Source organism: Arachis hypogaea, chromosome 2 (genome assembly GCF_003086295.3).
Source record: "Arachis hypogaea cultivar Tifrunner chromosome 2, arahy.Tifrunner.gnm2.J5K5, whole genome shotgun sequence".
Classification (NCBI taxonomy): domain Eukaryota; kingdom Viridiplantae; phylum Streptophyta; class Magnoliopsida; order Fabales; family Fabaceae; genus Arachis; species Arachis hypogaea.
The window spans coordinates 69,441,749-69,458,966 of NC_092037.1; the positions used below are offsets into that span (position 1 = coordinate 69,441,749).

Below are 17,218 nucleotides of genomic sequence, written 5' to 3' on the forward strand. Positions count from 1 at the left end.
TGCATAAGGTCTATACATTTAATCAATACATGAGTATGTACCCAATTTCCCAATATAAAAATACCAATGTTCTGAGAACCGGACCGGATCGGCCGGTTCAACCGGGTTAACCGAAAACCGGTCCCCTAGCCGGTCCGGTCCACATGAAAAACCGCGCTGCAAAAGACCAGTGGAAAAACCGGCCGAACCGGTGGTTAACCGGCGAACCGGGTGAACCGGCCCGGTTTTTGTCAACGCCGGTTCTCTCCCAGCCCTGAAAACGGCGTCGTATTAACTTTAAAAAAAAAAAAATTAAAACAGCCAATATCTGAAGCTGCTTCCCCCTTCCCTTCGACATTTCCCATTTTCCCCCAAATCTCCAAAACTAACCTAAAGCCAAAATCCCTTCACCTTTGTTTCGAAGACAGCCACCCTAATCGGAGCTGCAGACGGCGGAGGTGGTCGTCTTGTCTGCGTCGAGGCTGGAGTCGCGGGTCGTGGGTCACCGTCGCTCGTCGTCTTCTCTGCTTCCAGGGTCGCTCACCGTCGCTCGTCCATCACTGGTCGTCTTCTCTGCTTCGTGCTCGCTTACCGTCGCTGGTCGTCTTCTCTCCTTCGAGGTTAGTTCGTTCTGGCCTCTGGGTTGAACCAGTTTAAGGCTTCTGATGTTAGGGTTTAGGGTTGTGCTTCCTGCTCGGTTGTTAAGCTCTGTTATTAAATTTTATTTTTTTTGTTCTGTGCTTCAAATTATTAAGGCTGTTGTATGTTGGATAATTTGATTAAGTTCTGTGTTCTTGACTTCTTGGTTGATAATGATTTCTGTTCTGTTAATTTTTGATTGTTAATTTCGGTTGTTAGGGTGGATAATGAACTATGCTCTGTTAATAATGAACTCTGCTCTGTTATTAAATTTTGTTGGTTTTTTTTGTTCTGTGCTTCAAATTATTAAGGCCGTTGTATGTTGAATAAATTGATTAAGTTCTGTGCTTCAATTAGTCCGTTAGCATTTAACCTAAACAAGTTTTAGTGCATAATTTCTTTCATATAAACATTGACCATTGTATAGTTTTCCCATTTAGATGTTCCAATTTCAATAGTTACTTTTACTCTAAAATAATTATGTTAAATCTGCCTAGCAAAGATTTAGGTTCATATTCTTTGTGTATATGAGTATCCAACTTCCAAATGTGCAAGTTTGTTCTGTGCATACATTGGAAAACTTTGGAAGTTTTTTGTTCTGTGCTTCAAATTATTAAGGCTGTTGTATGTTGAATAAATTGATTAAGTTCTGTGTTCTTGGTTGATTAAATTCTGTTCTTGGTTGAATAAAGTGAATAAAGTTGGGACTTGCCAAGTGGATTGTTGATGCACGTATTCCTTTCAATGCAATTCAATCACCTTACTTCCAACCTGCATTGGATGGTGTTGCTGCAATTGGACCTGGTTTATTGTCATTAATTATAAAAGAAGGGTATTCAAAGTTATATATTTTGATATTTATTGCCAAGGAAATGCGTTTATTTGTTTTTAAAGAAAACACATATTATATATTTCTTATTTTTTCCTTATATTAAATTTCTTATTCTTTTGATGGACAACACTTGAAATTCAAAATGCAGTTTCAATACATTAATCAATGAAAGAGCTTAGTGGCATCAAATAATGGAGAGAGGCATGAGGATATAATCATTGTAGTAGGGATGAAAAAAGTGATATGTGAGTCTCAATCTCAAAGCTAAGGAAGGAGTGGGTGCAAAAAGTATTAAACAAGAAAAGTTAAGAGGAACAGGGACAATGGAGGGATATAACAAAGGGAAGCACAAAATGGATAGGATTGACGGAAAAAGAGGGGGTGCAGCCACAATATGCAAGGAGTTATTTTAATATGGAAAATTTTGTCATGTGTTTTAAGTTTTGTTGATTGGTATGAGGATTACTTTTGGTGTGTTTTAGTTGTTGGGTTTTAGGATATTTTTGTGTGTGTGATTTTGTTTTCTTTATGATTTTTTATTATTCTTCATGGGGACGCGGAAGGAAGTGATTGATAAATCATACACATTGTCTCTCTTATTTTGGATCAGTTTGTACCAACAAAAAAATGGATAATATATTGTAAAAATAATATTTTTAAAAAGATTACACAAATCTATAAATTTATTGTTTGTAAATAATAAATATTAAATAATAAATAAGACACATAAATTCATTGTTTAAAATTATGTTTTGATTTTTTTTTATAATTTTATTATATATTTAATTAAACCGGTTCAACCACGGTTCAACCCCGGTTGAACCATTGAACCATTGAACCAGTCACTTGACCGGTTCGATGACCGGTCCGGTTCTCGCAACCTTGAAAAATACAAAACACAAACACCCTTTTATCCCAAGCAATGTCCCAAAGTTTTCCCACTCTTGGATGACACTCACACTCACTAGCCTAAGCCAATCAAAGATCCAAATAAAGGACATTCATTGTTTTCCGCTTTAAGGCTTGTAATGTGCTAAATTAAAGAACCAAGTGGGTTAATCGTAGGCTCAAATTGGCTAACAATGGAAGATAAAAGGTTGGCTATTTGGATAAGTGAGCTAATGAAATGATGGCCTCAATCATATAAATGCATGTATACACAAAATAATGGACATAAAGAATCAAACAAATCAAAGATTACAATCATAGAAAGAGAATAATGCACACAAGAAGGAAAATAAGTGGTTATAAGATGTAACCACACCATTAGGCTCAAATCTCACTTGCTTGTGTTCTTAGCTCAAAACCATGTTCCAAAATACATTCTTTCAAGCAAGTTCAACAAAAATTTCAAATTGGTAGGGTGCCCTAAAACAGTTTCTTGAAAAGGAAATCATCACTCTAACCAAGTAGTCCTAATAAGAAGAAGGTAGTAAAATATGTACAAATTCTAACTAACATGCAACCTATCATGCAAATGTAACAACTAACTAACATTGGTGTTGAAAAGGAAATTGTTACCCATGGAGATCGGTCGACGACCTCCCCACACTTGAAGATTGCACCGTCCTCGGTGCACGCAAAGGAGAGCAAGGTGGACGGGTTGCTACAATTGATGAGCTCCTTCAAAAGGTTGTGCGGATGACTTGTGTGTCGCCCCATTTAAAAGCTTTTCCTTTCTCCTCTCTTGGTGGCCAACCTAAAAGGAAAGAAAAAGAAAGAAAGTTAAGCCTATAACAAAGATATCACAGCAAATAGAACATAGGCGGGGGCTAATGCCAAATAAAGGTATTGTTATCTACTACATGGTAGCTACAACATGTAGAGGAGGAAACAATAAGAGAAAATGGCATATCAATGATACTTGATGCAAGAGTAAAATCGAAGCATGAAGAGCATATGGCACATTAAGTTCACATAAGAAGAAGTGGGTCATGAAAGACAATATGAGGTCATATCAATGCACAAAGACATAAGAGTCATACAAGATGAAGCATTGATTTAAAAGTTTCATCACCCAACAATATCAAACAAGTCAAGAAGCACCAAAATAATGTAAGGAATTCTCAACAATTGAGTAGGAGGATGCAACACCATTATTAAAATGACTTAGAAAAAAAAAATGAAAACATGCTACAAAAACTAAATGAAAATGGGAAGAGTAGAAGTATGCGAATGTGATAAGCAAAAGAAAATGGAAGGGGAGAAAAAAAAAACTCTTTTTTTTTTACCGACGCGTGCGCGTCATGCACGTTTACGCGTCGATGGGTATATTGGTCGAAGGACGCGTACGCGCCAGGTGTGCGCACGCGTGCATCGAGTTAGGCCGGAGGCATAGTGTCGGCCCAAGTCTGGCACAACTCTCGGGTAAAAGTACCGGGGGTGCAGATTGTGCAATCGACGCGCGCGCGCATTGCGAATATAAGATCATGTGCGCGTACGCGCCAGGTGCGCGCACGCGTGCATAGACTTGTGCCTTAGGCCCAATGTTCGCACAGTGCAATCCTAACTCTCGGGTTTTTGGCTGGAGGTGAAATTTTGCATCCACGCGTACGCGTACAGTGCGCGTCCACGTGGGTGGTCGAAAAATGCTCAGGTGCGCGTACGCGTTAGGTGCGCGCACGCGTGGATGGTGTTCTGTTTTCAAAAAATATTTTTCTAAGTTCTTACACCAATCCAAGCCTTTCAATCCTCCAAACAGCTACCAGAACGCCCTAGAACCTTATTCAACATACTATACTACTAACTAAACTTGATAAAACAATAAAAACAAGAAATTAAACTAATTCTACCAATATTTACAAAAGATAAAAATGAAAATGAGAATCTACCTATAATGGCAACTCAATTCACTTATTAACAAACTAAAAGAGTATGGAAAGAGTTTACCATGGTGGGGTGTCTCCCACCAAGCACTTTTATTTATTGTCCTTAAGTTGGACTTATGGGGAGCTTCTTATCAAGGTGGCTTGTGCTTGTATTCATCTTGGAACTCCCACCAATGCTTGGTTCTCCATTGTGCCCCAAGATTCTTCATGGATTGAGCCAAGTCTTGATGGGGTTCTTCACAAGCTTGGGGCTCCCAAAGTTGATCCTCTTCTTGTGATCCGGGGTCCCACACTTTATTTTCACACCCGTCTTGAAGTTGATCATCCTTATTAGTCCATCCGGGTGGTGAATAAGGTGAATTCTCTATGAAGTGCCCAACAATCCTCCTAGACCCATCTATTTGAGCACTACTCCAACTTTTATATCTCATGTTTGATGCATCAACCATAATGAGCCTTGATTTGCAACGCCCACCACAAAACCTTTTTCGCTTACGCTTCATCCCACAAACTTCCCTAAGTTGGCCATCCGTTTCAAGCAAACCATATTCAAGTGGGATAATAAAGCTAATAGAAATGAATTTCACCCATTCAAATGAAGGTATAGATGGCAACCTAGGCAAAGATGCTTCCAAAGATCTTGACAAAGCATAGCCAACCCTCGTTCTTCTATTTCTAAGGACTTCCACCTCTTCACAAGATCTCTTGATCTCAATCCCTTGTTCAACAATTTTATCTAAACCTTTTCCTTTACTCAAATCATAATAGGGAGGGTGAGAAAGATTTACCTCCTCAACGTTTTCAAATCCAACTGGAGAAGGTTCTTTATGCTCAAAGGATTCTTCACCACTAAGACTTGATGCTTGATCTTCATCTCCAAGGGAACTCAATTCTTTCTTAATCCCATCCAAGTCTTCATATGGAATATGCCTTGGAAGGTGTGCACTTTCCTCCCTAGCATCAATTTCATTCATCTTGTAGGGGTTTTCTTCAAATTTATATTCCCATGGAGGCTCCGCATCTCCTAAGTCTTCTACCATTTCATCCTTGTCTTCAACAATGAAAGCTTCCTCCAATTGTTCCAATACAAAGCAACTTCCCTCATTTCCCACCGGAGTTTTCAATCTCTCCTTCATGCTAAGTTCTTCATTTGATTTTCCACATATAGCCATGGGAGTTCCTTGAGTGTTCAAGCATTGGGAGGCTAATTGATTTGTTACCGCATCCAAGGCGGCCATGAAATTTTGCACATCCCTTTTCATCTCTTCTTGCCCTTGAACAAGAACACCAAGGGTTTCATCCATTAGAGATTAGGGTGGGTGGAAGGGTTCATTATTTTGGGGGAAGGGTTCATAGTAGGAAGGTGGTTCTTCTTGGTAGAGTTGTGGTGGTTCAATGTTTTCCATTCTTTCCACTTGTTGCACAACACACTCCATGATTGCTTGAAATTGATCCAATGCTTCCTTGAGATGATCCCTTGACTCTTGTTCCTCTTGGATAATATGATTAGGATCATGTGGCTCTTGCATCAATGGATATGAGTATTCTTCCATGAGAGGTTGTGGTGGAAAGTAGTATTCATCTTGTGGTTAAAAATTTTCATATATTGGAGGTGGTTCATCTTGATAATAATATGGAGGGGGTAGCTCTTGAGAATGTTGATGTTGTGGTGGTTGCTCTATGTGTGATTCATATTGCTCATATGGTTGTTGGTAGGATAGATATGGGCTAGGGTCATATGAAGGTGGTTGGTAAGAAGGGGCTTGTGAGTATGGTTGGGAGTTATGTTGAGGGTATGGATCATAGGCATATGGTGGTGGTTCTTGAAAGTCACAAGGTGATTCACCATAGCCATTGGATTGATATGCATCATAGAATGGCTCTTCTTCATAGTGCATTGGTGGGGGTTGTTGCCATGAGGATTGATCATAAGCATATGGCTCCTCCCACCTTTGAGTGTCCCATCCTTGATAAACATCTTCATTATAGTCCTCATCTCCTACAACATGTTGATAACCAAACTCATAGCCAAGGTGAGAATTCATGCTAGCAAGAAGAAAAATGAAAACAAAATCAAATAAGAAGAAAAAAAATTAAATCCTAAAACTATTAAGAGCTAACAAAAGCAAACATATTCACACTATTCACATATATACAATAACCAATAACACAACACCATTGCAACTCCCCGGCAACGGCGCCATTTTGACGATTGGATTTTTGACGGTTTAGAATTTCTCAAATAAAATCTCGTCGAAGTATAGTTTCTAAACCAAGCAATAATCCTTTCATACAAAAAGTTGTTTGTCACTAAAACAAACCCCTAAATTTATAAACCGAAGTATTCAAACCTCGGGTCGTTCTCCCTAGGAATTACAATAAAGTGTCTTGTTATTGGTTGTGAATTATATTTGGGGTTTTTAAGCTTTTGGACAAGAAATATAAATGGCAAAGAAAATAAACTAACAACTAACAAAGCTCTTGGAAAGATATGAGAACTAGAAGTCCTATCCTATTTATCCTCCTCAATTGTGATGACAAATTGTCCATTGCTCCCACTTAGTTAACCTCTAACCATGGAGGAAAGTCAAGTGGATGAATCAATTTGATTCCTCAAATTCTAATCAACTCCTAAAGGAAAGACTAGCTTTAGAGGCATTCAAATCAATTAGCAATCTCTCCAATTATCAATCAACAAAGGAATTAGATAACTCAAGAGTTACTAATTACTCTACCTAGGCCAAGAGGAACAAAATCTACACTAAAACTAAAGAGACATTTTAACAAACACATAAAGTGCAATAAAAGTAAACAACATAAATTACAAGAATTAAAGAGAGATCTAACTACAAAGGCAAGAGATTAACAATGGAAAAGCAAAGAAGAACAATTATTATGAATTACCTCTTATTGAATTGAAAGAATGTAGAGGGAACAATACTAGATCTACAACAAAATGTAAGAACAACATAAAGGAAATTACAACAAAGGAGTAGAAGAAGATGAATGCAACTACAAAGAATTGAAAGGTAGAAGTAGAAGAAAGCAAAGATTAAAACCTAGATCTAAGAACTAATCCTAATCCTAATCCTAATTCTAGAGAGAAGTGAGAGCTTCTCTCTCTAGAAACTACTTCTAAAACTTAACTATGCTAAAACTAGACTAATGGTAACTAACTTGTGTTTCCCTCTTCAATCCTTGGCTTAAATAGTTGGATTGGGCCCACAAGGCTTCTAAAATCGCTGGCCACATGTTGCATTAAGTGAACCAGATGGCAGCAACGGTGCGTGCGTGTACTATGCACGTGCGCGCCACCATACTTATAGCAACTATGGCAAATCTTATATCGTTTCGAAGCCCCGGATGTTAGCTTTCTAACCCAACTGGAACCGCATCATTTGGACCTCTGTAGCTCAAGTTATGGTCGTTTAAGTGCGAAGAGGTCGGCTTGACAGCTTTCCGGTTCTTTCATTTCTTCATGAGTTCTCCAACTTTTTATGCTTTCTTTCTTCATTCCCTTGATCCAATCTTTTCCTCCTAAACCTTAAATCACTTAACAAACATATCAAGGCATCTAATGGAATCAAGGAGAATTAGATTTAGCTATTTTAAGTCCTAAAAAGCATGTTTTCACTCTTAAGCACAATTAAAGGAGAATATACAAAACCATGCTATTTCATTGAATAAATATGGGTAAAAGGTTATAAAATCCCCTAAAATCAATACAAGATAAACCATCAAATTAGGGTTTGTCAAGCCCATCAGAGTAAGTTCTCAATTCATCTGGGAAGCACAAAGATGAACTATGATCTAAAGACAATGTTTTCGTGGCTGGTATGAAAAATGACGTAGCGACTCATGTTTCAAAATTTCTAACTTGTCAAAAAGTGAAGATTGAACACCAGAGACCATCAGGAATCCTTCAACCTTTAGATTTCCCGTAATGGAAGTGGGAAAGCATAGCAATGGATTTCGTATCTAGGTTGCCGAGGACTAGAGCTGGATTTGACGCAATGTGGGTAATTTTGAATCGGCTGACAAAATCTACTCACTTCTTGCCTGTTCGAATGAACTGTACCTTAGAGGAACTAGCACGATTATATATAAAAGAGATTGTGAGACTGTATGGTATGCCTACCACCATAATTTCTGATCGAGATTCCCGTTTCATTACTTCAAGATTCTGGGGGCATTTTAGAGAGCCTTTGAAACCCAGTTGAGCTTAAGTACAACATACCATCCTCAAACAGATGGTCAATCTGAGAGGAAAATACAAACCCTGAAAGATATGCTAAGGGCTTGTGTGCAGGACCAACCGGTGAGTTGGGATCCATATATGCCACCAGTGGAGTTTGCTTACACAAATAGCTACCATGCTAGCATAGGAATCATTCTGTATGAGGCTCTGTACGGTAGAAAATGTCAATCTCCACTATACTAGTATGAAGTCGGGTAATCAAATTTGTTCGAGCCTGAGTTTGTAGCTGAAACCACTGAACAAATCAAGAAGATTCAAAACAGGATGTTCACTGCTCAGAGTTGCCAGAAGAGCTATGCCGATCAAAGGTGAAAACTCTTAAAGTTTGATGAAGGGGATCACGTCTTTCTCAAAGTTACTCCGACAACCAGAGTGGGTAGTGAAATTAAGGCAAAGAAGCTAAATCCTCGCTATATCAGTCCGTTTTAGATTTCAAAGAGAATTGGGCCGGTAGCCTACAGAATTGCATTGCCACCGCATCTTTTGAACCTGCACGACGTGTTTCATGTGTCGCAGCTTTGGAAGTACACTCCTGATGCTAGCCATGTGTTAAAACCTGAATCCGTCCAGTTGAAAGAAAATTTAACATTTCAAGTGACTCCGGTCAGAATTGACGACACCAGTATTAAACAGTTGTGCAGAAAAGAAGTTATGTTAGTCAAAGTTGCTTGGAGTCGGGCTGGTATTGAAGAGCACACTAGGGAACTTGAATCTGATATATGGAAGGACTACCCACACCTCATTTCAGGTAATTGAATTTGAATTTTAAAGGCAAAATTCCTATTTAGGTGGGTAGGATGTAAACCCCGCGTAATTAGTAAATAATTAACTAATAAATTAATTATTAATCAAAGAAATTAAAAAATTGAATTTTATAGTTTAATAGAGTATAATTAATTAAAATATGAATTTTGATACTAATTTTAAAGAATTTGGCCTAAAATTGGGCCGAACGGGCTGAACCGGGCCCGAACTAGGCCCATGGCCTAACCCAACCAGCACACACTTAATGAACTCAGCTTCTCCTTCTCTCCCTCATTTACATCCACGCTGAAATATGCTTGAGGGAAGAAGATGAGAGCTTCCAACCCTAGCCCTCCGCTTTAACCCAAATAACTTCCAATCCAGAGCTCCAATCACCGCACTATTTGTGACCACGCGACCACTGCATCGAACTCTAGGAATTTATTGGAACAATTTCATAGGTAAGCCTCATTCTCATTCTCATTCTCATATTCTCGCCCCTAAATTTCGAACACTATTAAGGGTATATGTTGAGATTTTGTTGACTTTGGTGTTTTAAATTCGAATTAGCTTATGGATATTGTCGTGTCTAACTCACTTGAGCCATGGGTCAGGTAAACACCCTCAAACCCTTTGTGTAATGTTGAATTAGTGAATCCTATATTGATTATAGTAATAATTGTGATGTTAGATTGAAATTAGTTATTGGTGGGGGACAAAAATTAAGAAAAGTGGAGCTTGGATTGAGTTATGGTGGCTAGAGGGAGGCTTAGTGAGGAGTTGGAGTCTTGGAATCTTGAGAAATGCTGAATTGTGAGGTATTTTGGATATTAGGAGGAATCGGTCAAGGTATGGTTTCGGTTTCTCGTAATTAAAATATAATGTGTTTGTGAAAACTTAGGTTAGATGACTTAGGATAGGTTGAATCATGTATTGGTGCATATTATGTTGAATTAGTGTGGAATGGTTGAGTTGATGATTGTTGGCATGATAAAGTTGATGGTGGTGAAATAATGTATTTTTGTGGTGTTTGATGATGTATATATGAAAAAGTTGATGGTTTTGTACATTGTTGTCTTGGATATAATTTTTTGTGTTGAGGTGATTATAATTGTGAATTGGTGTGGTATGGAATAAACGAGGAGTGTTGAGGAATGATTGAACTTGGTTGATGCAGATTTGGTAAGTTTTAAGGGGTTTGAAATTGAAATGTTTTGAAAGTTGAGGTTTGGTAACTCTTGAGAAAAACTTTATTTTTGACCAATTTCGACGGGGCATAACTCGGCCTCCGAATCTTTGATTTTATCAAACTTATCTAAAATGAAAATTTGGTCTGAGAGGTTTACACCGTTTGAAAAATTAATGAAAAATATTTTAAAACAAAAAAGTTATGCGCGTTCGAAGTTTACTATGGAAAACAGGAATTCTGGACATAGCAGCTTTTTGCATGTTCTACTATACACGCATACGCGAGGGCACACGCGACGCGGCCATTGGGCACTGTCCAGATGCTTCGCATACGTGGAAGGGTGCGGCGCGTATGCGGAAAGGAAATTCACTGGGTTGTGTACGCAGCCATATGGCACGCGATGCGGACAAAACTTTCGGGTTGAAGGGCTCGCGTATGCGGACCAGTGACGCGTATGCGAGAGTGTTCAAGATTGCCTCCTGCATACGCGAGCAAGGTGCCGCATACACAGACCCATTTTTTTCTGAAACATGAATTTTTGCTTTTTAAACCTTTCTTCTAGCTTTCAAAACCTTTGTAACTTTTGTTTAAAGCCTGATCAATGGATTTTGGGTAGCAGAGTATGGTGAGGGTTGTAGGAGAATAGAACTTCTTGATGAAGAAAGAGGTAAAGTGGATGATGATGAGTAAGAAAGTGCTATAATGTTATATATACTGCGATTGATGGCTGAATTCAAGATGAATTATGATATTATCATTGATATTAATGAATATGTGGCTTGTGCACTTCAAACTATCTGAGATATGAGTTTTTCTGGGTGGATGTCGTGGCTTGCCACCACTTGCTCCAGGTTGAGACCCGATACTCTATTGACCTTACGTCGCAAGATGTGGTCGGGTACTTTAATGCCCCAGATATTCCCCCAATGAGCTGAATTCATTTATATTTGAGAAAAAGCTATGCATAGACTCTTGGGGATGCGCGGACAGGAGACTGTCCAAGGTTTAGCAGTCGGATATGTCGGGTTAGCTTGATAACCAGCAGATGAGACTCATCAGCTATAGGACAGGCATACATCATATGCATTTGTCTATTTACTTTGGTCTGCATTTTTGGGTTTCCCTAATTGATATTCATGCTTAACTACTATATGTTCTGTTCGTTGTATCTTTAAACTACCTGTGTTTTTCTTGTAGGCATTTTTTGTCTGTGCAACTGAGAGGCCCCTTGTTTGAAGGAGGATTGACGAGGGCAGTTCCACAGGAGATTTGGAGGATTGGAGGAAAGGCGATAAATTTAGGGACTAAGTTAGAAATTGAGTTTGAATCGAAAAACCTTAGATACCTCACCATGCTTATGGTTTTAAATTTTAATTTTAAGTTTGAATTTATTATCAGAAGTTCTAGATCGCCTCTGACTTTTCCGAGATATTATATGTTAGTTATGTGGGCACCTGGTGCGCACGAATCTCCACACTTCGTACATTGAATTAGTGTACTGGGTTTTCCAAGTAATACCTGATCGAGTCAGGTTAATCCCATAAGGATTGTGGTTTGAAACAAACTATGGTTATTTTATAGATCTTAGTCAGGCGGATAGAAGAGTTGTTAGATTTGGTTAAACGCATAAAATTGGAATAAAGAGATCTTAACTAGGTTGATATGTTTATAATGATAAGAAGATGGTTAAGGTTTAGAGATCTTGATTCTTTTAATTACTTTTAATCTTTTATGCTTTAAATCAAAAGGGTAAACTGAAAACCGTGCAAGACATTAAAAAATAGTAGATATCAACTTGTTGCTTTTATTATTTTCTGAACAGGAAGGCTCACAATCTATTGAGAATTAAGTGTTCATTAGCAAATTCTTTTCAGTATCATTGGTTGCTAAAAATTTAGTTTATCTTAATTAGAATGGGAAATTCTTCAATGCATTGTATGTGTCCACAAAATCGAAGCTCTACTGTTAAATAAAATAATTGTAAGAATGATGAACCATATCTAATTGATTGTTTTTATTTGCTGCATGAAAATTTGAATAAGGCTGTTTATCATTTATCAAGTTTTTTTTCTAGTTACAACCTACATGGAACATCTTATGAAGAAGATTAGAGATTTTGAATCTTTTGGAGTAAAAAATTGATAAAGTAATGAATTGAGAAGATAATCATTAAATTTATAATTTTTATCATATGCGAATCTCACTATTTTTAATTCAACGATGATAAAATACTTATTTTCTTATTCTACTAATTTTTCCACTTTACAAGAGTTTAACCCAAGGATTATAGCTGATATCTCATAATATTTATAAATAATAATAAAATGTCTTGTTTTGGTTAGTAACAAGAGAGGACAAGTGATATTACCACTCCAGAATTACTAATGCAATTCCCACTTACCAAACTTTTTTTAGATTTATTAAAATACTCCATGTGCTTCCACTTGATACTCATTATTATTGGGGTAAAAAACCATAATAAGCCAACTGGCTCCAAAAATTACGTAAATACGCCAAAGCAAAAATCGTTTCAGCAATAAGCCAGATCGCATTTTTATATAATTCGAACCAGGTTGGTTCGAACTCTATTTGTTAGTAAATCGAACCAGGTGAGTTCGAATTAGGGTTTTCTGTTGTTAATAAATCGAACCAGCCTGGTTCGAATTAAGAATGAAGGTAATTCGAACCAGGTTGGTTCGAATTATAGAGAGAGAAGGTTCCCATGTAATTCGAACCGGGTTGGTTCGAATTACAACAATCATAGTTCGAACCAGGCCGGTTCGAATTAGTGTGAGACTGAGCTAGCTGTGTATCTATGGAGGAGGCAGATCCGAATCGGCCAAAGAGATGCGGCCTATGTCGCCAACCCGGACACAATTTAATAAGAAAAAATAAACACTAAACTGTTTCAAGATTCATTGATCATACAAAATGAATGTCCCAGAACACAAATAAAAAAAAACATAGGTAAACAGACTATAACATAACAAAAAAAGTACAAACCACTATCATACTTGATTGAACTTTAAAGAAAAAAATACATAATTAAAGAAGCCATATTCATTACTACTCGCAACAATCAAACTAAAAGTCATGTGCACTAATGTAAATAATACTGAGACTAACAACATGGGAAATAATCTAAATAACTCTAAGACTAGCAAGATGCGCACTAATGTAGATAATGCTAACACTAACAACATGCATCCTAATGGTGTCCTGTCTGAGACGAGCCTGCAACCTGTGGGCAACTACGTCGTGTGTGTCCGGGTTGGCGACATAGGCCGCACCTCTTTGGCCGATTCGGATCCGCCTGGTCCATATTCGTCCGTATCCTAGTGGATCTAGGACGATCCTCTCTGGCACACCTCTTGTCAGGGTCTGGAATCACCGTGGGTCCGTCGTAAGGTGGCCAGAAGCCCTCCGGGATCGGAGGTGTGAATCTCATCCGATACACATTGAACACCGAGCTAATCTGATAGACGCCGTGAACGTAAGAGGTCCAGGTGACCCGTGAGTATGCACAGCATGCAAGTGCGTGCTGACACGGGAAATGAAGAGCCTGGAAGTAGCCGCAGTCACATGTCCGAGAGGCAAGTGATACTCTGTAAGTACCCAAGGAGAAAGAACCAGTCGGAGTGGTCTCTGCTACAGTGAACTCAGAGTTATCCCGGTCATACAGCGTCACCGTGAAGCACCTGGCCGTCTTCATGTTGGCCTCAATACACTTCACCAAATGCTGACTGAATTGTTGTCCTGTTCCCATCTGGGCCTCAGCCTCTCTCCCCTTGCGAACAAACAGTTCCGCAAGCCTACAATATGTTGCCTTCACCAGGGATGCTACAGGGAGATTTCTGACCCCCTTCAGGATAGAGTTCACACACTCGGAGATGTTGGTCGTCATGTGACCGAATCTCCGCCCCTCATCACGGTGCTGAGTCCACAACGAGTAATCAATCCGGTTCGCCCACTCACACATCGCCGGATCTTCAGATCGCAGGATATCAAACCAGTAATCAAATTCAACCTCAGTCTTCGCATACGCCGTGTTCACTAGTAGCCTCCTAGCGTCTTTGCCCTTGAAGGTTAGGGCAAAATTAGCCGCTACGTGTCGTATGCAGAATGCACGGTACGCAGATGGCGGTAGCCAACCGCCGTCAGGGGCCTCAAGCGCAGCCTTAATGCCGTTGTGCCTGTCCGATATAACCAGCAGACCGGGCTGCGGGGTCACGTGCTGCCGAAGGTGCGAGAGAAAGAATGTCCAGGATTCCGCATTCTCACCCTCTACTAGGGCGAATGCGACAGGTAGAATGTTCGAGTTCCCGTCCTGTGCAATCGCGATGAGCAACGTCCCCCCATACTTCCCATACAGATGTGTGCCGTCAATGCTCACTAGCGGCTTGCAATGACGGAATGCCTCGATGCACGGCGGGAAAGTCCAGAAAAGCCTCTGAAAGTACGCTTGAGACTCGTCCACTTGTCCTCCAACTCGAACCGGCGGATATTTTATACACTTTTTGGGGGTAATTTCATGTAGATTTTAGTATGTTTCAGTTAGTTTTTAGTAAAATAATATTAGTTTTTAGGCAAAAATCATATTTCTGGACTTTACTATGAGTTTGTGTGTTTTTCTGTGATTTCAGGTATTTTCTGGCTGAAATTGAGGGAGCTGAGCAAAAATCTGACTTAGGCTGAAAAAGGACTGCTGATGCTGTTGGATCCTGACCTCCCTGCACTCGAAATGTATTTTCTGGAGCTACAGGAGTCCAATTGGCGCGCTCTCAACGGCGTTGGAAAGTAGACATCCAGGGCTTTCCAGCAATATATAATAGTCCATACTTTGAGCGAGGATAGACGACGTAACTTGGCGTTAAACGCCAAGTTCATGCTGCTGTCTGGAGTTAAACGCCAGAAAAACGTCATGATCCGGAGTTGAACGCCCAAAACACGTCATAACCTGAAGTTTGACGCCAAGAAAGGCCTTTGCACGTGGAAAGCTTTAGTCTCAGCCCCAGCACACACCAAGTGGGCCCCAGAAGTGGATTTCTGCACCAATTATCTTAGTTTATTCATTTTCTGTAACCCTAGGTTATTAGTTTACTATTTAAACAACTTTTACAGACATATCTGGTACCTCATGACATTTTCAGATCTGAAGTACATACTTTGTGACGGCATGAGTCTCTAAACTCCATTGTTGGGGGTGAGGAGCTCTGCAGCGTCTCGATGATTTAATACAATTCCTTTGTCTTCCATTCAAACACGCTTGTTCTTATCTAAGATGTTTATTCGCGCTTAACTGTGGAGAAGGTGATGATCCGTGACACTCATCACCTTCCTCAACCCATGAACGTGTGCCTGACAACCACCTCCGTTCTACATCAGATTGAATGAATATCTCTTAGATTCCCCAACAGAATCTTCGTGGTATAAGCCGGATTGATGGCAGCATTCATGAGAATCCGGAAAGTCTAAACCTTGTCTGTGGTATTCCGAGTAGGATTCCGGGATTGAATGACTGTGACATGCTTCAAACTTTAACCTGCTGGGCGTTGGTGACAGACGCAAAAGAGTGATTCTATTCCAGTAGGAGCGGGAACCAACCGGTGATTAGCCGTACTGTGACAGAGTGCGTGAGCATAGTTTTCACTGCGAGGATGGGAAGTAGCCACTGACAACGGTGACACCCTACATAGAGCTTGCCATGGAAGGAACCTGCGTGTGAGAAGAGGATTTCAAGGAAGAGTTGAAGTCAGAGGACAAAGCATCTCCAAAACTCCAACATATTCCCCAGTACTGAAAATCAAGTAACTCTATTATTTTAACTTACAATTTTATGAAATTTGTAGTTTGGCTTTTTACAAATAAATCCAAATAACTTCTTTAGCCTCCTGACTAAGATTAATAAAATAAGCATTGATTGCTTCAAACCAATAATCTCTGTGGATTCGACCCTTACTCACGTAAGGTATTACTTGGACGACCCAGTACACTTGCTGGTTAGTTGAACGGAATTGTGTCCACTCATGCCAATTTCTTAAATTCCATAATTTTACAATGATACCAAAAGGCACAAAATAGTGATCACAATTTCGTCCACCAAGTTTTTGGCGCCGTTGCCGGGGATTATTGAGTTTGGACAATTGAAGGCTTATTTTATTTCTTAGATTAGGAATAATTTATTTTTATTTTTATTTTTATTTTTATTGTTATAGAGTCATTAAATTTTGATAGGATAATTTCTTTTCAAGAACATCTGCATCAAGTGTCATATTTATTCCCAATTGGCTAAAGCATTGGCTTATATTCTTGATAAGGGAGCACCAGTACTTTTGAAAATCTTTTTCAAAAATAATTTTTCTTGATTTAATCCTGTGCCAAACTCCAAGTTTGGTGTTTTATTGTTAACTTTTATAATTTTCGAAAATTTTCTTAAAGTTTTCTAAAAATTTTAAGTTTGGTGTTCTTCCTTTTGCTCTTGGTGTTCTTGTGAATCTTCAAGGTGTTCTTGAGTTTTTCTTGTGTCTTGATCTTAAAAATTTTTAAGTTTGGTGTTCCTTGGTGTTTTCCCTCCAAAAATTTTCGAAAATAAGGGGCACTAGATCTAAAAATTTTAAGTCTTGTATCTCTTGTGTGTTTTTCTCTTTCTTTATAAAATTCAAAATTCAAAAAAAAAAAATTTGTTTTCTAACCAATTTTAAAAACTACTTTTTCGAAATTTTTAATATAAAATCCAAATTTCAATTTCA

General features: G+C 38.8%; 1 long non-coding RNA gene across 1 annotated transcript; it reads left to right on the plus strand.

The window, feature by feature from the left end:
• Positions 1-298: 298 nt before the first annotated feature.
• LOC112747447 (uncharacterized) lies at positions 299-2,132 on the plus strand. Its single transcript, XR_003174885.2, has 2 exons — positions 299-599; positions 1,599-2,132. It is a non-coding gene; the product is annotated as an uncharacterized lncRNA (long non-coding RNA).
• The last annotated feature ends 15,086 nt before the right edge of the window (positions 2,133-17,218 follow it).